This window comes from Callorhinus ursinus, unplaced genomic scaffold (assembly GCF_003265705.2).
Source record: "Callorhinus ursinus isolate GAN/ISIS: 27379988/994484 unplaced genomic scaffold, GSC_fseal_2.0 scaffold44, whole genome shotgun sequence".
NCBI lineage: Eukaryota > Metazoa > Chordata > Mammalia > Carnivora > Otariidae > Callorhinus > Callorhinus ursinus.
Window position 1 is genome coordinate 9,820,697 of NW_027397106.1, and position 24,142 is coordinate 9,844,838.

General features: G+C 36.7%; 1 protein-coding gene across 7 annotated transcripts in view; it reads right to left on the reverse strand.

Moving 5' to 3' along the window:
* TMEM117 (transmembrane protein 117) overlaps positions 1–24,142 on the reverse strand; it is a 493,780-nt gene that overhangs the window by 124,163 nt on the left and 345,475 nt on the right. The gene's annotated exons all lie outside the window — the stretch shown is intronic.

Genomic DNA, 24,142 nt, shown 5'->3' on the forward strand with positions numbered 1-24,142 from the left:
GACATAGATGGAGCTGGAGAGTATTATGCTAAGTGAAATAAGTCAGGCAGAGAAAGACAAATACTATATGATTTCACTCATATGTGGAATTTTAGAAACAAAACAAAGAAACAAAGGGAAAAAAAGAGAGAGGTAGGCAAACCAAGAAACAGACTTTTTTTTAAGATTTTATTTATTTATTTGACACAGAGGGACAGAGAGCACAAGCAGAGGGAGAGGCAGAGGGAGAGGGAGGGGGAGAAGCAGGCTCCCCACTGAGCAGGGAGCCCAATGCTGGGGTAGATCCCAGGACTCTGGGACCATGACCTGAGCTGAAGGCAGATACTTAACCCACTGAACCATCCAGCACCCCAAGAAACAGACGCTTAACTAAAGAGAACAAACTAATGGTTACTAGAGGGGAGGTGGGTGGGGGAATGGGTGAAATAGGTGATGGGGATTAAGGAGTGCACTTGTGTTGAGCGCAGGGTGTTGTATGGACGTGTTTAATCACTATATTGTATACCTGAAACTAATATTATACTGTATGTTAACTGGAATTTAAATAAAAACTTAAAAACAATCTTAAAAAAAAGTTTCATGTTATAGGTAAAAGCAACTCTGAATTTATTTTACCATATCATTAACTTCCCCAAATGAATGTGTCATCTATTTCAAACACCAGCTTATTTAAATTAAAGTGTTAAGTTATAAATGCTACTACCTGTCCATGACAAAGCAAAGCCTTTTAAAGAATTATTACATAAAAAATAGACCAGGGATTAACAAAATTCTGGTCAAGAGACTTTTTCTACCTAGCTTCCATTCTTAAAGGTAATTGCTTCATTTAGTAAGACAGCAATATTAAAAATGGATCTCATGCCATGAAAATAGTGGTATATCATATTAATTTAACTGCTATAAAATTATATAATATGGAACACAAACCATGTGAAAATTTTACTCTGGTGGCCTCCTATGAAGGTACTCACATTGAACAATTACTTTTGTACCTCAAACAATATACCTCCTTCATTTCCCTCAAACATGTGCATTTGTGGGATCAACAGGAACAGATTTCTCTGTTCTTCTGGTTCTACACTGACTGAACAAAAGATTCTTGGTCACATTATAACTCCCCCCTCCAGTTTTCTACTCCCTGCCAAAGGAAAAGCAAGTTTCCTTTTTATTTCTATATTATAGTTTCCTGAAACAAATGAATATATGTGTATGAATATATATACATATTTTCACAAATTTATAGAAATTATAATATACATACATACACACACATATTGCAAAATGTGTGTGTGTGTGTGCTTATACTAAAAAATTGTGGTACTATTCAAATTTTAGAATGTTGAATATAATCAGTATAACACTTTTTTCTCCTTTTAACAGAGCTTATTTTTTGCATAAAAATGTTCAAGAAAAACACTGGAGAAGTTGGCTCATACCTATGGTAATCTTTACAGGTTTTTCTTTTCCATAAAGCCCACATGGATTTTCTTTTAATAGCAAAAACATTGGCTGTTTACATTCCATTTCATTACAAAGGTAATTTTCCAAATTTGAACAAAGGCCATTATCTTGTCATTTGTACCAAAATCAATAGAGAATTAAAGTAAGATGAATTTTACAGCGTGCAAAGTAAAGAAAAAGCTACTACTCCAGAACTTCATCCGCAGAGGCTTCCTGACATGCTTTTAATTGAGGTTTGTTCTAATGCTTTTTTCCAAACTCCATTCAAAATGCTAGCACATGTCAAGGTTTCTCAGAGACTCCTACTTCTCAATTTACAACTCAACTGAAAAAACACAATGGTTTTCTATAGCAGCTAAATGTCACAATATCAATGACAGGATTTACTGAACACCGCAGTACTTTCCATCTATCTTTCTACTATTAAATTCAACTACCTAAATTCCTTAAGCTTTATTCTTAAAATATTACTTCTCCCCATAACAGTACTACTACTTATAAGCATCTGTGACATCAAGTTTTTTAAAAAACATAAACCTTTTAGTAAATGCAGTACCAAAGAGGCCAAATCCTGGATGATACCAAAAGGCTATTATGCCAAAAATCCAGAATTTTGGTGCTAATATAAAAATTTCAGATTTTTTGCACTTTCCACATTATAGCTTGATATTTTAGATCAAACATCATGGAAGATTAGTTTTTCAGTTAGGCAGACCTATGCCATTTAGGCAACTCTGCCATTTACTAATTACATAATAATAAGTAAGTAATTAACCTTCTAAGCCTTAGCGTCTTCATCTGTGAGACAGAGATAATATCTACCCCCTCTATCATACAAAGTGCCTATAACATAAGAGGTGCTCCATAAATGATCATTACTAGTTTTCCTTTTTTAATTGATATTTTTAAATTATATTTTAAGATGGACTGGTACATTTTTGTGACCTGTATATACTTATTGTTAAAAAATATATAAAAATCTAAGACAAATTGTGGATCCTATTTATTCAATTTGAAGATACTAGTAGAAGAACGGATATGCTATATAAAGTCTAATGTACAACTCATAATTACAAACTAGATTATTTTTAAAGCAGCTTGTTAAAATTTTTTTTCTCCCTCTTTTTACTTGTGGAGTCTGATTAAGATGCTTAACCTCAAGATTCAAGCCCATCTGCCTCTCCTCCAACTGCCAGGATCCATGATTTACATATGGATTCTCACTGCAAAACTAATGGGGGGTTGGGAGGGATGGAAGATAGTTAAAAAAAACAAAATCAAACCAAATTAATCTCTATCCATGAAGAGATCTTTTTTCTTCTCAACTTGCATAGCCCCAGAGTACATGTTGTCATGGCAAATCATAATCACCGAAGAAGCCAGCTTTAAAATAACTTCAATCTGAATAGTATTTCCCTCCAGTACTAAGTAATGGATACTATACATGTTTTTTGTTTTTATATTTACTATAGGAGATAATAATAGATGATATGGCCAGTGGCTTAAAGATAGAGGATATCAGAAAAAGCCTAAAAAGTGGGAAGTTCTTTATTACCAAGAATTTCTTTTTGGTAAGTATGAATTACAGCATCCTTTAGGTACAATTTCTTTTGAAATCACATGGTTTCTCAACTAACATTAAAAGACTCTGTGTACATGTGCACCTGATGGCAGAGGCGGGATCTGAGAAAAGGTTTATACCCCTCTTAGCCAGGAGACAGGTCAGAAGATCAGAAATGAATCTAAAAGGCACAATCTCGCGGGAATTACCACTGTGAAAGTAGTGGTAACTACAAATTGCTTAAGGCCAAGCTTTCTTACCTTTCTCTAACACGCGGATATTTGTGGGATTATTTTGGTGGCTTCTGGACAGAATGGCTATGTGTCATGGAAGGAACTATGACTACTATTAGTTCCCACCTCGGCCTGGGAGCAAAAGGGAAAGATGTCCACAGCCAATGTCGGCCAGGGAAACAAATCAGCATAACCTAGTCAACATAGGTTTCAACATAATGTTTTAATGGATTTCATTGTTCAACTCATCGAATATTACTAGTACTAAATATGGGTCAGGGTATAAACAATTTAACAATGAGGTTTTAGTATATATTTAGTTTCAAATTAGTTTTCTCTAGGGCGCTTGGGTGGCTCAGTCATTAAGCGTCTGCCTTCGGCTCAGGTCAGGATCCCAGGGTCCTGGGATGAGCCTTGCATCGGGCTCCCTGCTCGACAGGAAGCGTGCTTCTCCCTCTCCCACTCCCCCTGCTTGTGTTCCTGCTCTCACTGTCTCTCTCTGTCAAATAAATAAATAAAATCTTTTTTTTTAAAGATTTTATTTATTTATTTGAGAGAGAGAATGAGATAGAGAGAGAGAGAGCACGAGATCCAAGAGGGTCAGAGGGAGAAGCAGGCTCCCTGCTGAGCAGGGAGCCCGATGCGGGACTCTATCCCGGGACTCCGGGATCATGACCTGAGCCGAAGGCAGTTGCTTAACCAACTGAGCCACCCAGGCGCCCTAAATAAATAAAATCTTTTAAAAAAAATAGTTTTCTCTAATTCAAAGAAAATAATTTTAGTTCGAAGAGGGCGATGTTATTTTTTTAATATTGCCAGTGTTGTTATTTGATCATTGTCATGATAAGTGTGCACAGAAATATCTAAAGGGCTCATTTCAGTAAATGCCATGATGTATAGGTCCTTGAGATACCTATTTAATGGCATAGTGATTGTAGAGCACCTGAGGTTGAAGAAATCTTGTATAACTGTTACCCAGAATCATCCTCATCATGATTCATCATCCTAATTCACAAATCATATCACCCCCAAAGATCAGTATACTTTCACATCACTCCTTGATAGAAGTCGGTATCTTGATAGATTTCTTGAAAGGCCTTAAGATAGAAGAAAGAAAGGAAATTGCACAGTGAAAAAACCATGGGCAAACTCTGTTTTGAATTCTGACTTAGCCCTATAGTCACTCTAAGCATCTGAGATTCAGTTTCATTATCTTAAACATATAACCCCATAACTGTAACTGTAACTATGTGACGGAGTTACTGCATTCCAATAACTCCATCATGGCATGTTGTAAAGAGTAATGAGATAATGTACCTAACTCACTCAGCACATTGTAGGGACTCATACTGCAGTTGCTGTATTACATAACTAGAACATTTAAGACCAGGCTTACCACCTCATAGTGAGAGCTAGCTCAGTCGATTAAGAAAGCAGCTCCACCTGACATGTAATTTAGTAAAAAACGATAACTTGGAAACATTATAGGGAACATGGAACACCAATATGGAAAGTGATAGACATTGGGGAGGGTATGTGCTATGGTGAGCGCTGTGAATTGTGTAAGACTGTTGAATCACAGAGCTGTACCTCTGAAACAAATAATATATTATATGTTTAAAAAAAAAGAAGATAGTAGGAAGGGAGAAATGAAGGGGGGGAAATCGGAGGGGGAGACGAACCATGAGAGACTGTGGACTCTGAGAAACAACCTGAGGGCTCTAGAGGGGAGGGGGTGGGGGGATGGGTTAGCCTGGTGATGGGTATTAAGGAGGGCACGTACTGCATGGAGCACTGGGTGTTACACGCAAACTGTGAATCATGGAACACTACAGCAAAAACTAATTATGTAATATATGGTGATTAACATAACATAATAAAAGAAAAAAGAAAAAGAAAAGTGAAGCACATTTTTATTCAAATGTTTTGTACACAAAGACGGAAATATAACACAAACTATAAATGTGAGCCATGTATGTAAAATTTGACTTTCTAGTAGTCACATTTTTAAAAAGTGAAAATTATTTCATTTTAATAATATACTTAGCCCCATATATCTAAAATGTTATCATTACCACATATGATCAATATGAAATTATGATGATATCTTATATTCTCTTTTTCTCTTACTAAATCCTTGAAATCCACTGTGTGCTTTACACTTACTGAACATCTCGGTTCAGACTAGTCACAGTACACCTGCTCAGTAGCCAGATGAAGCTGGTGGCTCCCACTGGAAAATGCAGACTGAAGGGACATCTGGATGAGTGGGCTAATTGTTCACTCTCCATCTCCGCGCTCCGGGAGCCTGTGGCACAGCCACTCTTACATATTTGCTAATGCTCTTAGTTTTATATGTGAGTCCCAAGGAAATCTATCTTCTCCGTTCAGAAGCCTTAAAAGAAACATTGACTGTTGAATTATGAAAAGCTTTCCAAGGTAAAACGTAATTACAAATGTTTTGAACCCATCTTTAATGTTTTTTCAAAAGAGTTTGAAAAAACATAGATTCTTTCATCTAACAAGGTTGATTTTTCTCCTGTAAGAGATTAAATAAAAGAAATGTCAAAACACCCTAATCTTTTTTTCCCCTGGTGATGTTTTAATGTTAAAAATATTTCCCTAGAATACACACCATATGTCATCAGGAAAGAAGGAAGATTTTTTTCAGAAGTGAATGAAGCTTCATAATCAGCCATATGAGCTACGAGTCTTTCAGACTATTGAAAGAAATAGAACAGCCATTATTCAAGGAGGCCATGTGTGTTCATGTATTACAGACAGTTGTTGCCAAAGGTAACAAGAACTAAGTCAAAGCAAGAATATAAGCACATGCTTTTAAAACCTAATGAAATGAATAGGGGGATTCTTTTATGCTTTGTAAAGTTTTGTATTGTCTAGCATCAAATAGTATGCCACAGATGCATTTTGTTCATAAATGCCTCCCTAATGTTTTGTACCTACGGAGTGGAATTTGAAACTAAGAAACTAAGACAAGATAAGACAATTCCTAGGAAAAAGGTAATTAAGTTTCCATCATGAAAAAAGTAATATTCAAATTATTTTTATATATAGTGTAATTTATTAATTTTCTTTTTAAATTGTTTCCAATTTTATTGAGGTATAGCTGGCAAACTGTTTTTATTTACGGTGCACAATGTGATGTTTTGATATACATACACATTGTGAAATGATTACCACAAACTAATTAACAAATCCATTACTTCACATAGTTATCTTTTTATGTGTATTTGGTGAGAACATATAAGATCTGCTCTCTAGAACACCAGCAGCAACTTCTCTGACACCAGCCACAGCAACTTTTTTCTAGATAGGTCTCCTGAGGCAAGGGAAACAAAAGCAAAAATAAACTATTGGGACTATAACAAAATAAAAACCTTCCTCACAGCAAAGGAAACAATTAACAAAATGAAATGGCAACTTACAGAATGGGAGACGATATTCACAAATGACATATCTGATAAAGAGTTAGTATCCCAAATACATAAAGAACTTATCAGACTCAACACCAAAAAAACAAATAATCCAATTTAAACACGGGCAGATGACACGAACAGACATTTCTCCAAAGAAGACATCCAGATGGCCAACAGACACATGAAGAGATTCTCAACATCACTCACCATCAGGGAAACGCGATTCAAAACCACAATGAGATAACACTTCACACCTGTCAGAGTGGCTAAAATCAAAAACTCAAGAAACAACAGGTGTTGGTGAGAATGTGGAGAAAAAGGAACCCTCATGTACTCCTTTTGGGAATGCAAACTGGTATAGAAAATGTGCAAAACAGTATGGAGTTCCCTCAAAAAGTTAAAAATAGAACTACCTTACAATCCAGCAATTGCACTACTGAGTATTTACCAAAAGAATACAAAAACACTAATTCAAAGGGACACATGCACCCCTGTTTATAGCAGCATTATTTACAAAAGCCAAGATATGGAAGCAGCTCAAGTATCCATCAAGTAATGAATGGATAAAGAAGATGTGGTATATATATATGTATATATATATATATATATATACACACAGTGGAATATTATTCAGCTATAAAAAGAATGAAATCTTGCCATTTGCAATGAGCTAGAGAGCTAAGCGAAATAAGTCAGAGGAAGACAAATACCATAATGATTTCACTCATATGTGGAATTTAAGGGAAAAAAACACAAAGAGCAAAGGGAAAAAGAGTGAGAGAGAGAGAGAGAGAGACCAAGAAACAGCCTCTTAAGTATAGAGAACAAACATGGTCACCAGAGGGGAGGTGGGTGGGGGGATGGGTGAAATGGGGGATGGGAATGAAGGAGGGCACTTGTGATGAGCACTGGGTGATGTATGGAAGTGTTGAATCACTATAATGTACACCTGAAACTAATATAACACTGTATATTAACTGGAATTAAAAACTTTAAAAAAATTTTATTTTATTTATTTATTTATTTATTTTTACTTTAAAAAAATCTTAAAAAGATCTGTTCTCTTAGAAAATTTCAGGTATACGATACAATATAATTAACTCTAGTCATCATGCTGTACATTAGACCCCCAGAATTTATTCACTCTGCATAACTGAAACTTTGTTCCCTTTGATCAACATTTCCCCATTTCCAATTATGTTTTATCTTTCCATAAAAGTAACAAATCTAAATAATCTCCAGGTTTTCTGAATCTGCTTATTATAAAAATACGGGGTTGAAATTCTTCTAAAAAAGACTATGAAAAATAACAGTTATGACTGAACAGCAATGAGATGGGAATTATCTCAACAGAAATAATTCTGGCTCAATCCCAAAACATATGTGCACAGTATATACACTATTTAAAATAGAAACACCATATTTTCCTATGGATTTCCTCCTTATTTCCTATTATGCCTCTGTTTTGGGGAAATAGAAAATTTCTCCTGCATGTTGTGTTTTATCTCATCCAGTAGAAACAGAGACCTATGGGTCATGTGGTATCTGGGCTGGAGTAGCTGATTTGGGAAAGACAAAAATTCTCATTGGTGTGCAATATCCTCTACTCTTTTCTTTGCCCAAGTGATGTGGCCTACTATATGGGCTATTTGAGGATTCAGTGAAGTAACATATGCATAAGCATCTGGTATATAATAGATATTTCACAGATCCTTTTTCCTTTATGTGAGGAAAGGTTTTGGATAGAGGTCATTTGCTCAGGGCAGCAGGGAACCATTTATAGGCCTGGAGAAGGGAAGAGACTAGGAGTACAATGGGCTATTTATCTAAATAATGTCCAAGCTATAAACCCTTTTGAGAAAGACTGAAAACCAAACAAATTATTATCACATACTGTCTGGTATAATCAATAGCATGTAGAAACAATTGTGAATTTTTTAAGATAATGAAAATGCTTTGAAGGCATTGATTTTTTAATAGAAACATTTATTATCACTAAAATTGCTATTTTCAGAAGCAGAAATCAAGTGAAATAAAAGACCATGTTATTTTATACTTTTAATTGTATCTGTAAATTCTTTTGTGGGTTTGTGACATCATACTAAATTCTAATGCATTATATTATTACTGGCCATAACTTTTGGTATAAAATCCAAGAATGCATAGTAATATAAGGCAGTAAAATTCCACACTGTAGAAATCTACATCAAAATCCAGATGAAATAGCCATGTATTATTTATAAGAGTAATTTCATCTGTGATCCTGATCAAATCATAATGAGTTGAGGCTGAAAATGAAATTTAGCTTTATTGAAATATGTGATTGCATATTTCTTCCCATTTTCATATTTAAAAGGTTAAAACATGACATTTTAGGTCCACATTCAATACTAACTAGTTTAAGTATAGTAATGAGATTTCATGTATCTGACCAAGAGAGCTTTAAGTACTATGGGCTAGATATGGCTGCAATTTCAAAAAAGGCAGAAATGCAATAAAACATTCAGAAAAAAATGTTCTATTCCTTTCAAAATATATATGCCATTTCTTATAAATGTATATACCTGTACGTATAAAATTCATATATAAGTTTAGGTATATATAAATTATATATACATCTTTATAAGTGGATATGTATGTGTATATATGTGTACATATAATGTGTGTGAATGTGTGTGCATTTAAAAATAAAAAGTTTTTCCAAAATTGCTGACCACAAATGATGTTCTGGTAATGTAACTGGAGTTATAAATTACTGATATAAATAATTTAATGTAAAATACCCTTAGGGATCTAAGGGCTTGTCTGGATTGGCTCTCTAAATCAGGTGATTAGCAGCTCACTTCACTGACCAACAATCCATGGCTATGATCAGTGTACAGTGATGTATACTTAATCTGAAATAGGAGAGAGTTGTTTTTCAAAACTTGTTTTCCATTTCAAAAAAATTTTTTTTAAGATTTTATTTATTTATTTGAGAGAGGGAGTGAGCGAGAGAGAGCACACCAGCAGGGGCAGAGGGAGAGGGAGAAGCAGACTCCCCGCTGAGCAAGGAGCCCAATGTGGGGCTCAATTCCAGGATCCTGGGATCATGACCTGAGCTGAAGGCAGACACTTAACTGACTGAACCACCCAGGCGCCCCTATTTCAAAATTATTTTTTAAATGCTCATAGAAAATTACAGAAAAGTACACAGAAAATAAAATTACTCCTATAGTAATTTGATTATTTTCCTGCCAGCATTTTTTATTCTTTGGTGGTATTTCATTGCAGTATTTCCTCCATAGCTAGGCACACTTACATATATATGTGCAAGTGTGTGTGTGTGTGTGTGTGTTCGTGTGTGTGTGTGCGCACACGCTTCTGTGTGTTATGAAGCTGTGCTCCTGCCAGTCCAAGTTTGTCTATTGCTTTTTCACTTAATTTGTTAAATTGTGACTAGTTATCAGAAAACTTTAACATCCTTCAAAAACACTATCTCAAATAGCTCAATAGTAATATTCCACAACACGAATTTATTTAACTTATTTGGATTTATTATTAGACGTGTAGTTGTTTCTAGTATCTTAGTACATTCTAGATCTTATACGTCTAATACCTTCTTAAGATATACTCCTTGAAGCAGAATAATTACTGAATGAAAGGGTATGACTCCTTTATGGGTACTTTGTATATAGTGAAATTTATTTATTTGAATATTGACTCGAATTATAGTCATAGCGGTGTATGAGAATGTCTATTCTCATTTTAGCCAATAGAAACACTTAAAATCCAGGCCAGTGTGATAGGTGAAAATGGCATTTTGTAGTTTTCATTTGAATCTCTATGATCAGTAATGAACTTGTTCATTTTATTAGTCTAGTAGTCATTTATATGCACTCTTCTATAATCTTTGTCTATTTTCAAAGTGTTTTTCTAGCTAAATCTTTACTGAGAATATTAATCCTCTCTTTTTCGTACTAATTGATAATAAATATTTTCCTAGTCTGCCATTCATTAAATTTTTGTTTGTAACTATTTTCTATCAATAATATATGTGTATATATATTATGTAGTCCATATATTAATCTTTTCATTTGTGATTCTTTTCCTTTTTGTGATTAGAAATCTGTTACAGTTCTGAGTATATTTAACAAATTCAGTCATATGCCATTTTATTTTATTTTAAAGATGTATTTATTTGTTTGAGAGAGAGAAAGAGATAGAGTGCACGTGAGAGGCAAGAGAGGCAGAGGGAGAAGGAGAGAGAATATCTCAAACAGACTCCATGCTCAGTGTGGAGCCTGACAGACAATGTGTGGGCTCCATCCCAGGACCCTGAGATCATGACCTGAGCTGCAACCAAGAGTCAGCTGCTCAACGGCAACCAACTGAGCCACCCAGATCCCCCTACCCATATGCCATTTTAATCCATATTTTTCTTTGGTTTGTTTCATTGAGGTAATTACCGCTTTAATTGAGTTTTTTAACCTGCCTTGTTTTGTTTTGTTTTTTTGTTTGTTTCTTTGTTTAATGGGGAAAATGGAAAGAAATGGGGGTCAAACTTTATTTTTTTCCAAAAACATATCTTTCCTAGCTCCTCTGTTGGCGACAAGATCTTTCTCCATGCTTTTGTGATGTTTCTTTGATTGTGTCTGTGTGTTTGTGTGTGTTGGAAGTGTGCGTGTGGGAGGTTGTATGTGTTGGAAGTGTGCGTGTAGGAGGTTGTGTGTGTTGGAAGTGTGCATGTAGGAGGTTGTGTGTGTTGTAAGTGTGCGTGTAGGAGGTTGAGTGTGTCGGAAGTGTGTGTGTAGGAGGCTGTGTGTGTTAGAAGTGTGCATGTAGGAGGTTGTGTGTGTTGGAAGTGTGTGTGTAGGAGGTGTCAATATAGTATAGTGGCTTTCGTGCACTGAAGTCACACCGGGTATCTGTGGATCTTCTACTTACTAAGTGGGTGGCCTTAAACAAATTACTTAATCTCTCTATGCCCAAAATTTCTAAGTGTAGAGTGTAAGTAACAACATCAGTCTCAGAGAGATGCCATGAGAATGGCATGAAGTAAACATACAAAACACCTAGAGAATACCAATTTGCCTGCTGAATCAATGAACACAATCAAGCATTCCCAGTCTTAAATCTCCTGGAGCCCACCACTTAGATTTGCCTGTGGGAATAGCAGCTCCTTACAACTAACATCTGAAAATCAGCAATTCTTTTTAGCTTTCAACTGGGGGGGGGGGCCTTATGTAAATCTATCCCCTCCCTACCATCACCAGCTCCTGCCTCATTAATTCCAGGAAAAAAAAACCTTCAGGCCTCTTTAGCATAGTGTTTAACAGAGCATCTGGCTCATCCTGCATTTCCAGCTTTTTCCCCACCTCTCAACATGCTTATGTTTCTGGCTTCAATGTGTTAAGTGGATGGCCACTTCCCACCTTGAGATGTCTCCTTAGGGCAGAGTGAGCTTTGCATAAATCATAGGAGCCCACATTTTAAGTTGACTATCTTGAACATCCTCTCCAAATATGGTTAAAATTTCAGCACTATCTACTTGCTACTTTGATCTGCCTTTTGATTCTCAGGCCAATACCAGAATGTTTTAATTTTAATTGCATAATTAGAAAAAATAAATCAGGTCAAATATATCCTCCCCCCAATGCACACATATCCTATTCATTAATGATGGATTAACCATTTGAAAAAGTAATCATATTGCAATACACAAATGCATCAAACCAATGCATTGTCTACCTCAAATTTACACAATGTTATATGTCAATCATATCTCAATAAAAACAACAAAAAAATTCTCACTTATTTATTCCTTTCCTGTGTTTTGACAGGTAATTGCATAAAAAGAAGGAAAGTAATGTTAAAAACATACCATTTTAAATCATAGTTCAAAAAATGCATTGGTTCTTAGACATTTGTATTTCAAACATCGATAATGTTTTTAGAGGGTTATTAGAGAAAATTGCTTTTTTTTCTCTTTCTCCCTCTCCTTCTTTTTGCTAAGTAATTACTATCAACAACAACAAAATCTTACTTCATAATCTTTTTTATACTCATTTTGCTGAGGAACAATGACTTTTTTTCATGGACGGGGTGGGCCTGATGTTTGTTTAATGCATTTTAATTGCCTACTCTGTATCAAACACTGTTAGGTGCTTCCCACAACCCAGCGGGGGAAAAAAATCCTGAGGCTCAGAGGGTTAGATAAAGTGCTCCAGGTCATTTGGCTGGGAAAGGGATTCCATTCCCGATATAAAACAAGCCCATGTAAACCTCAAACTCCAATACTAATAAATAATTCTATAATGTAAGAATAAATCATAGGATGTTAAAACAAAGAGGAGGAATCCTGAATATATAATAGAGATGGGGGAGAACTTCATTAAAAAATGGCATTTAAGCTGAATCTTTGGATATGGATGAAGTTTAATAGGTGGAAAAGGGAGGAAGGCCTTCTCGGCAAGGGTGGAACATGGCTAAAGTCACCAGAGAGGAGCACAAAGTGAGCTTGTGGACTTAGGAGCAGATGGGGGTCAACTGGAGTTTAGGTGTGCTGAGAGATGGAAAATAGGAAATGGGGTGGACCAGATGCTCTAAAGCTTTGAACATTATGCCGAGAAGCCTGCAGGTTATTACTTTTTTTTTTTTTCTATAAGTGATGAGGCTAGAAGCAGGGGACAATGAAGGTAAAGTGGGGATGATCTCCAGTTAGGGTATTACCACTCGGAGAGTAAATGTTTCTGAGAGTGATCTAACACAATCAGCATTTTAAGACCTAATAATGCTGGGTGCTCTACTTTGTTACCTACTTGTTTGTAACCTCAGAAATCTGTGCTTGACTTGAATACCATTTCCTTTGGCCACCTAGAAGATCCGTTAGGAGTGCTGGTACATTCAGTGTCAGCTAATGAGATTATTCATTATTTCTGATTATTCTGCAACCGAGGTTATAAAGTAACATACAGTTTTTAAAATCTACCTTCCATCTGGAGGAATGAGCTGTAAAACATTTCCTCAGCTATCTGGGACACTGGTCAAACTACCTTTGGCCTCATGTTGCTATCACAGACAATTAAATGCCAGGTCTCAGGGGAGCTAAATCTATCATCTTACAACCACCCTTAGGATTTCCTCAGTATAAGAAGAGCATCCAACCGATGGCCTTATGAGTCTTAAATGCTGGTGTCCTGGAGGAAGCTTTGACAGCACAGAGCTTTCACAGCTCATAAACTGGCCATGACAGATCTGTCAGTAACCACCTTTTAAATGCCTCTCTGGGATTTCAGGTTTCCATTTTAGAAGGCCTGTTTTCATTTTATATCCAGTTAAATTATGGTGATGCTTCAGCCTTTTCCTTTAATAATGTTGTAAATCTATTTCAAAGATGAATGCCTGGGCTTTGTAGTGCATCCATCAGAGTTGTCATTCGCTCTGGAGTACTGGCTCTCATCCCCATAACGCCACTGCTTCCTAGGATGAGATTAGATGTAATGGGGAAAGTGTTGGGACATCTACCAGTGCAATCATGTCACTGAGAGCCGTCTCAAAATTTTGACCCTCTTCCGATATTTTGTACATTATATAGATTCTAGTTTTTTGAGAATTCCATCTCTTGAGGACTTCAGCCTAAAATAAAACATGAGCAAGTGTATCCTATGAGAGATTATGAGGAGCGGCCCACAAACACTTAAACACAGACCCCCAGAAAAACAAACAAAAAACCCCACCTCTATTAAATGTCTTTACATTCTTTGTCATTAATAGGAGATTAGAGCATAGAAGAAAATATTACCTTCTCATTCTCTTGTGCTTTTTTTCCCCAAAAAACTTTTTTTTTTAAATTTGGCATCCAACATGTGTTCATTTATTTGACACTTACAAAAGACATCGCCCACCCTTCAACCCCATCCCCCCAAAACCACTCTTTTTACCAAAGCACTTTTTTATAGTTGATTTAATCAGTAATATTATAATAGCTCCATTTTTCACTAATCACATGAAATGCAGCTAGTCACTACCACACAGACTTCTCTTTGTGAGAAAAAAGTAATGATCTAAAGATACAGATTATAGCAATAACATAAGTGAATTGTAATTTGAAGACCCTATTGCTGTGAGGAGACATGGGAGACATGGGAGTTTTGCTAATGCTGATACCTTCCATTAAATGGGCTGAAGATTATCTGACAGACTTTAATAGTGCCAAATTTATTAATGAGCCAGTGTTGGCTACCTGAATGCTCCCAAACTCCCATTCTCCCTCCTTTCCCTGTAATTCTTGAGATGATTAAAAGCAACCACTGTTTCTGAGTAACTGTCAGTAAACGTTCTGTGCAGAGGGTAGTGTACGCAAGGCCCAGAAATGTTTTTAGACCATCAAGCATCAGCTCACTGGAAGGTGATGAATAAATTAAACCAAAAATACAAACTCCAGGTTGATGCGTTTGAACCTCTCAGAAAACATTCTTCATACATATTTAATTGCTCCACTGAGACTGTTATTGTTTGGAGAGGTTCCAGGCATTATTTCCATTCCATTAGTAAGCTTGCAGGGTGTCTACTCCTTAACCCAAAATGATTGATTCAATAAATGCCTTCCCACTTACTGACCTGAACGCTAATTGAGTTTGTGATAGATTAAAAGAAAAAGTGTGTTTTCAGAAATTGTTCAAACTATATTGCTGTCACTTAAATTTCTTGTAGCAGGAGAAAATGGCCCGTCTAAATGATGACACTAAATGTCTTATCTGAATTGGCTTTTTAAAACACAGTGTGCAGCAAACTAAGTTACAGAAGCCGGAAAAAAGCAGCAAAATAGATTTTTCAATGCAACAGCCAGCGTTTTTTAAAAAAAGAGAATAAACATTATGGAGATATTAATATCTTATTCTGGCAGCTTCCAGGACTTCTTCATATAGTAGATGTATTTATCATAAGAAAACATAAATTCCTCACATTCTATTACAGAAGGCTAAAACTTAGAATATCTTATTATTTAGTTCTACTCAAGGGTGGGGGGAGCTAAATATTTCTTAAGATCTTTTATAAACAGACTTAAAATTGTGAAGTATACATTACCTTACTAGCAAAGTAAAACTTCTACCTTCATACATAGGTCATTAAGATAAAACGTAACTAATTAATGCTAACTTAATGTGATTCGGCTTAGGAAATTGACCTTGTAATTCTCACATTTCTTTACTTCTTTGTTACCCTACTGACTGTGATCAAATTATTACTTGTTTTCTTTTTAAGATTTCATTTATTTATTTGGCAGAGAGAGGTGGGTAGGGGAGGGACAGAGGGAGAGGGAGAAGCAGGCTCCCCACTGAACAGGGAGACCATGAGCAGAGCCGAAGGCAGAGGCTCAAGCCGACTGAGCCACCCAGGCACCTCTCAAATTAATCCAGCCTCATATAGAATGAGTAAAAGCCGTCTCTACAAAAGTATGCATTAATCCTTGTTTAGACTCTGCGCATACGGAATTATATGAATGCCACTGTACTGGTCACTACCCATTTAAAGAATGTAAGCTAATTCTGGATTATAGAGAGTCCTGTTTTCCTGATCCTACCACCTTTTTTTCCCGATCAATCATTCTAATGTCCACTAACGGTGTTCTTTACTGAACCATCTTTAGTCCTCTTTCTATACCATCCAGAGTTCTCAGCAATACTTCCTTAGTTTCCCCTAAAACTGTTTTCCTTAAATAATTAAATTTAAAGAATAAGTGGCTTAGATTCATTCATAATTAGTATTTAACATACTTTTCTTAACTCTGAGAAATATGTAAACTCTTAGATTGTAATAATGCTTTCAGTCCCCTCCAGGGTTTCTCAGGTATAGCTTTATGATCAACTGAGCCTGGTCTTAAGTCATACAAGATAATAATGGAGAAGCCCATTTCTGTATATTCGGTACACTTTTGTGAAGACATTAGTTCTAATCTGAACTAAACCTGATAATGCCATCACTGAAAAGATAATGTACAAAAAGATACAAGATGGATGCAAAATCAAAGATTGACACAAGAATATTAAAGACTTTTGATTTCTGAAATTACCTAGAATCAATTGGGAAAACATGATTAGATGAGACTTGAGAAAAATGTTAAAGAAATACAAAAGGCAGGGGATTTCTGTACTGTATGTGGAGCAGGACATCAAGGAAGAGAGAACTGCTGAAAAGAAGAGAATTTGAATTTAGCAAAAATGTCAACAGAATTTTTAAGTAACACAAATTCACTCTAAAAGGAGGGCACTTTGATGAGCACTGACTGTTATATGTAAGTGATGAATCACTAAATTCTACTCCTGAAACCAATTTTACCATATATGTTAACGAACTAGAATTTAAACAAAAATTTGAAAAGAAAATAAGTAAGTAAGTAAGTAAATAAATAAATAAATAGTGCAAATACAGAGAAATGAGCACAGGACAATTTAGTCTCTCCCTCCCAGGCCAAAAATATAATTTGAATAGATAATAGAAGGATAGCCTCAAAAATTTTGAAAATGAAAGAAAAAAAAGAATGGGTACCAGTTTTCCAGATATTAAAATATATTACAAGACTTCACTAATTAAAACCATTTAGTACTGGTAGAGGATGAAAAATATGCATCACAAAGTCCAGAGATTAGTATATAATGATTGTGGCATTTCAAGTTTGTGGGAGAAAAGTGGCTCATTCAGCAAATGATGATAAGACTACTAGATTGCCAGCTTAAAAAAAAAGTGGTAGATTTCTTACCTCACACTCTAAAGCAAAAGAAATTCAAGGTAAATCAAAGGCTTAAACACAAAGAAATGAAGTCATAAAACTACCACAGAAAGACAACACTAAACAAACCATTTTTGTTTTTGTTTTTGTTTTCCCATAATCTCAGAGCAGGAGAGAGTTTCTAATTATAACACAAATCCTGGAAGCCACAAACAGAAAGATTGATAAGTTCAACTACATAAAAATAAAATATTCTGCATGACAAAAAAGAAAAAAAAACCCAACCATTGCCAAATAAAAAAATTATCAATCTTACTCGAAAAAAAAGAAATACAATCAGGACTACAAAGGATCACCTCTTTTTTAATCTATCAAAAGCAAGGACTGAAAATGTTGATAATATACTCTGTTCATAAATGTGTCTGATAAAACATAAATTATGAAATAATCCCATGCATTACTGGTGATAGTGCAATTTGGTACAACTTCTAAGAAAAGCAATTTGTTAACACCTATCAACATTAAAAATTCACATTCCCTTTAGCCCAATAACTACATTTACAGCAACATACACTCAGCTTCATACAAATGTGAAATAATACATGTAAAAAATGTTCCCTGTAAACAGTTGAAAACATGTAAATGTGTATCAATAAGAGAGTGGCTACATAAATTATAGTTTACCTGTGCAATGAGGAAAGATCTCCAAAATACATTATTAAATAAAAAGAACTGTGCAAAACAGTATCTATAATATGGTTCCATAACATTTGTATACAATAAATATATATATATAAATGTACACACACATACACATCATTTCTGAAATGATACAAAACATAATTAGCGCTAGTTTCTAGGGAGAAGAACTGAGTGGGAGATGAAGAAGGTAGGAGAGGATAGCAAAGGCCATCATTGTTGCAATTTGTCCCTCCTTCTTCCACATAGATACAAACACTTGGCAGCCAAAGCATGAGTAGCCATACACCTAGATGTGGGCCATTAAAGGTCATGTGCAACTTTTGGGAAGTGCCCTCAAAAGAAGAGAGATGTATGCTCTTAATTACTCCTTTCCTCCATAGGCTGGAAAATTCAGACTGGATTTCCAACATCTATCTTGGCCTATTAGTTAGAATGCCAAAGACAGCAGTGCAGCATATTATCTAAGAAAGGTGGGATTCTGCAAATCATACACCCATGATATGGCCTGTGACTGTCCACACCGGGGGTCTTTTCAAGCTTCTTCTATTCTTAGGTTTCTATCACTCTCAGTTAAACATGATCCTAACTAATATAGAGGAAGATTCATTTTTGCCCCAGTATATATTTTCACGTAACTTGAATTTCCTTCATGTGGATGCATTTCCTCCTCAAAATAATTTCAATGTAAAATTGTTGAATAAAATAATATCCAATATATTATTTTAAATAAAATAATAGAATGTTGTTTTATCAGATGGAAAGCAGAAATTATCAGTGTATACTTGGCTTATGTCCTTTGTGAATCGATAGTGATCTTTAAAACTAAAATTTTGGGGGGGCGGAGCAAGATGGCGGAGGAGTAGGAGACCTAGATTTCGTCTGGTCTCAGGAATTCAGCTGAATAGGGATCAAACCATTCTGAACACCTACGAACTCAACAGGAGATCGAAGAGGAGAGTAGCAACAACTCTCTGAACAGAGAAGCGACCACTTACTGGAAGGTAGGACGTGCGGAGAAGTGAATCCGAGGCGATATTCGGGAGGATAGACGATGGGGGAGGGGCCTCCGCCGGCCGCTTCTGGCAAGTGCTAGAGCCGCGGAGCACAAAATCGGACCTTTTAGAAGTTGGCTCGGCGGAGGGACGTCGTTGCAGTGGCTAAGCGGGGGGTGGAATCCTCCCGGGACAGTGGGGTCTCAGGACCCTTGGGGTCACAGAAAGGCCGGGGGAGCCTTAGTGCGCCAGAGCTCCCAGGTATCGGAGCGGGGAAGCCGGCTGCAGAGACGGAGCTGAGGCGCGAGCTCTCAGCTTGGGGTTGCCATAAACTGTGATCCGCGGCCCAGTCGGGCCACTGCTCCTCCAGCAGGGACCCAACAAGCGGCAGATCCGGGGAGACTCCCCTTCCTTCCCAGGGAGGAGCGGTGCGGGAACGCACCGCAGGGATCTGCTGTGTTTGGAGACTCCACACGGGGTCGGGTGCCAGAGATACAAACGCTCGGTCACAGGCCGGGTGAGCACGGAGAGCGGCCAGAGACCGGGGACAAGGGAGTGACTGCTTTTCTCTGGGGGCGCACTGAGGAGCAGGGCCCCGAGTTCTCAGCTCCTCCGGGTGGAGATTGGGAGGCCACCATTTTTGCCCTGGTCCTCCAAGGCTGTACCAGAGCTTGCAGGGAACAAAAGCTCCTGAGATCAAACCCGAGCAGCTTGCTTAGCCCGGACCGACAAGGGCGGGGCAATTCCGCCTCCAGCAAAGACATTTGGAAACCACAGCAACAGGCCCCTCCCCAAGAAGATCAGCACGAACAGCCAGCAAGCCAAGACCAAGTTTACCGATCAAGGAGAACGGGAGAACTCCAGCGCTAGGGGAATACTGCACATAGAATTCATGGCTTTTTTTTACCATGATTCATTAGTTCATCAAAGTTAATTTTTGTTAACTGTTTTTTTTTCTTTTTCTTTTTCCTTTTTTCAACCAACATCTTATCAATCTCTTTTTTTTAAAAAAAAAACATTTTTTATTTTTCATTTTTAGAGTCATATTTTATCCCTTCATAGTAGTTACCCTTATTTTTGGCATATATATATAAGTTGTTCTCTCTTTAAAATTTTGAGATACAGTTTCTTCTAACAGATCAAAATATACCCTAAATCACTAGTGTATGGTTCTGTTCTAGTCTCCTGCCTGATCACATTCTCTCCCTTTTTTCTTTTTTTTTTGTAAATCTTCTTTCTTTTTTCAAACAACTTCTTATCTTATCAAGTCCTTTTATAAAATCTTTTATAATTTTCATCTTTACACTCATCTTCTATGCCTTCATTGTATCAACCCTTATTTTGTACATATATGTCTTTCTTCCTTTAAAATTTTAGGAGGCACTTTTTTCTAACAGACCAAAATAGGCCCAAAATCTAGTGTGTGGCACTGATCTATGCACTAGCCTGATCATATTTGATCACATTCTGTTTTTGTATTGTTCTGTTTTTGTTTTTATCTTTTTTTTTTCTCTTTCTTTTTTCTTTCTTTCCCTTTCTTTTCCCCTGGTTTCAGGTCTTTTCTGATTTGTATACAGTATATTTGCTGGGGACGTTGTAAACCTGTTAGCATTCTGTTCTCTCATTCATCTATTCTCCTCTGGACAAAATGACAAGACGAAAAAAATCACCTCAGCAAAAAGAATAAGAGGTAGTACCGTCAGCCAGGGACCTACTCAATACGGACATTAGTACGATGTCGGACCTAGAGTTCAGAATCATGACTTTAAAGATACTAGCTGGGCTTGAAAAAAGCGTGGAAGTTATTGGAGAAACCCTTTCTGAAGAAATAAAAGAACTAAAATCTAACCAAGTCGAAATCAAAAAGGCTATTGATGAGGTGCAATCCAAAATGGGGGCACTAACTGCTAGGATAAATGAGGCAGAAGAGAGAATCAGTGATATAGAAGACCAAATGATGGAAAGTAAAGAGGCTGAGAAAAAGAGGGAGAAACAACTACAGGATCACGAGGGCAGAATTCGAGAGATAAGTGATTCGATAAGACGAAACAACATTAGAATAATTGGGATCCCAGAGGAAGAAGACAGAGAGAGAGGGGCAGAAGGTATATTGGAGCAAATAATAGCAGAGAACTTCCCTAATGTGAGGAAGGAAACAGGCATCAAAATCCAGGAGGCACAGAGAACCGCTCTCAAAATCAATAAAAATAGGTCAACACCCCGACATCTAATAGTAAAACTTACGAGTCTCAGAGACAAAGAGAAAATCCTGAAAGCAGCTCGGGAGAAGAGATATGTAACCTACAAGGGTAAAAATATTAGATTGGCAACAGACCTATCCACAGAGACCTGGCAGGCCAGAAAGGACTGGCAAGATATCTTCAGAGCACTAAACGAGAAAAATAGGCAGCCAAGAATACTATATCCAGCTAGGCTGTCATTGAAAAGAGAAGGAGAGATCAAAAGCTTCCAGAACAAACAAAAACTAAAGGAATTTGCAAACATGAAACCAGCCCTCCAAGAAATATTGAAAGGGGTCCTCTAAGCAAAGAGAGAGCCTAAAAGCAGCAAAGATCAGAAAGGAACACAGGCAACATAGAGTAACAGTCACCTTACAGGCAATACAATGGCACTAAATTCATACCTTTCAATAGTTACCCTGAATGTAAATGGGCTCAATGCCCCAATCAAAAGACACAGGCTATCAGATTGGATTAAAAAACAAGACCCATCCATATGCTGTCTGCAAGAGACTCATTTTAGACCCAAAGACACCCCCAGATTGAAAGTGAGGGGGTGGAAAACCATTTACCATGCTAATGGACACCAAAAGAAAGCTGGGGTGGCAATCCTTATATCAGACAAACTAGATTTTAAAACAAAGACTGTAATAAGAGATGAGGAAGGACACTATATCCTACTTAAAGGGTTTATCCAACAAGAAGATCTAACAATTGTAAATATCTATGCCCCGAACATGGGAGCAGCCAATTATATAAGGCAATTAATAACAAAAGCAAAGAAACACATTGACAACAATACAATAATAGTGGGGGACTTTAACACCCCCCTCACTGAAATGGACAGATCATCTAAGCAAAAGATCAACAAGGAAATAAAGACTTTAAATGACACACTGGACCAAATGGACTTCACAGACATATTCAGAACATTCCATCCCAAAGCAACGGAATACACATTCTTCTCTAGTGCCCATGGAACATTCTCCAGAATTGATCACATCCTAGGTCACAAATCAGGTCTCAACCGGTACCAAAAGACTGGGATCATTCCCTGCATATTTTCAGACCACAATGCTTTGAAACTAGAACTCAATCACAAGAGGAAAGTCGGAAAGAACTCAAATACATGGAGGCTAAAGAGCATCCTACTAAAGAATGAATGGGTCAACCAGGAAATTAAAGAAGAATTAAAAAAATTCATGGAAACCAATGAAAATGAAAACACAACTGTCCAAAATATTTGGGATACAGCAAAGGCAGTCCTGAGAGGAAAGTATATAGCAATACAAGCCTTTCTCAAGAAACAAGAAAGGTCTCAAATACACAATCTAACCCTACACCTAAAGGAGATGGAGAAAGAACAGCAAATAAAGCCTAAACCCAGCAGGAGAACAGAAATAATAAAGATCAGAGCAGAAATCAATGAAATAGAAACCAAAAGAACAGTAGAACAGATCAACGAAACTAGGAGGTGGTTCTATGAAAGAATTAACAAGATTGATAAACCCCTGGCCAGACTGATCAAAAAGAAAAGAGAAATGACCCAAATCAACAAAATCATGAATGAAAGAGGAGAGATCACAACCAACACCAAAGAAATACAAACAATTATAAGAACATATTATGAGCAACTCTATGCCAGCAAATTAGATAACCTGGAAGAAATGGGTGCATTCCTAGAGATGTATCAACTACCAAAACTGAACCTGGAAGAAATAGAAATCCTGAACAGACCTATAACCACTAAGGAAATTGAAGCAGTCATCAAAAATCTCCCAAGAAACAAAAGCCCAGGGCCAGATTGCTTCCCAGGGGAATTCTATCAGACATTTAAAGAAGAATTAATACCTATTCTCCTGAAACTGTTCCAAAAAATAGAAATGGAAGGAAAACTTCCAAATTCATTTTATGAGGCCACCATTACCTTGATCCCAAAACCAGACAAAGATCCCATCAAAAAGGAGAATTACAGACCAATATCCTTGATGAACATGGATGCAAAAATTCTCACCAAAATACTAGCCAATAGGATCCAACAGTACATTAAAAGGATTATTCACCACGACCAAGTGGGATTTATTCCTGGGCTGCAAGGCTGGTTCAACATCCGCAAATCAATCAACGTGATACAATACATTAACAAAAGAAAGAACAAGAATCATATGATCCTCTCAATAGATGCAGAAAAAGCATTTGACAAAGTACAGCATCGTTTCTTGATCAAAACTCTTCAGAGTATAGGGATAGAGGGTACATACCTCAATATCATAAAAGCCATCTACGAAAAACCTACAGCGAATATCATTCTCAATGGGGAAAAGCTGAGAGCTTTTCCCCTAAGGTCAGGAATGCGGCAGGGATGTCCCCTCTCACCACTGCTATTCAACATAGTATTAGAAGTCCTAGCCACAGCAATCAGACAACAAAAAGAAATCAAAGGCATCCAAATCGGCAAAGAGGAAGTCAAACTCTCACTCTTTGCAGATGATATGATACTTTATGTGGAAAACCCAAAAGACTCCACCCCAAAACTGCTAGAACTCATACAGGAATTCAGTCAAGTAGCAGGCTATAAAATCAATGCACAGAAATCAGTGGCATTCCTATACACCAACAACAAGACAGAAGAGAGACAAATCAAGGAGTCGATCCCATTCACAATTGCACCCAAAACCATAAGATACCTAGGAATAAATTTAACCAAAGAGGCAAAGGATCTATACTCAGAAAACTATAAAATACTCAGGAAAGAAATTGAAGAAGACACAAAGAAATGGAACGTTTTTCCATTTCTTTGTGTCT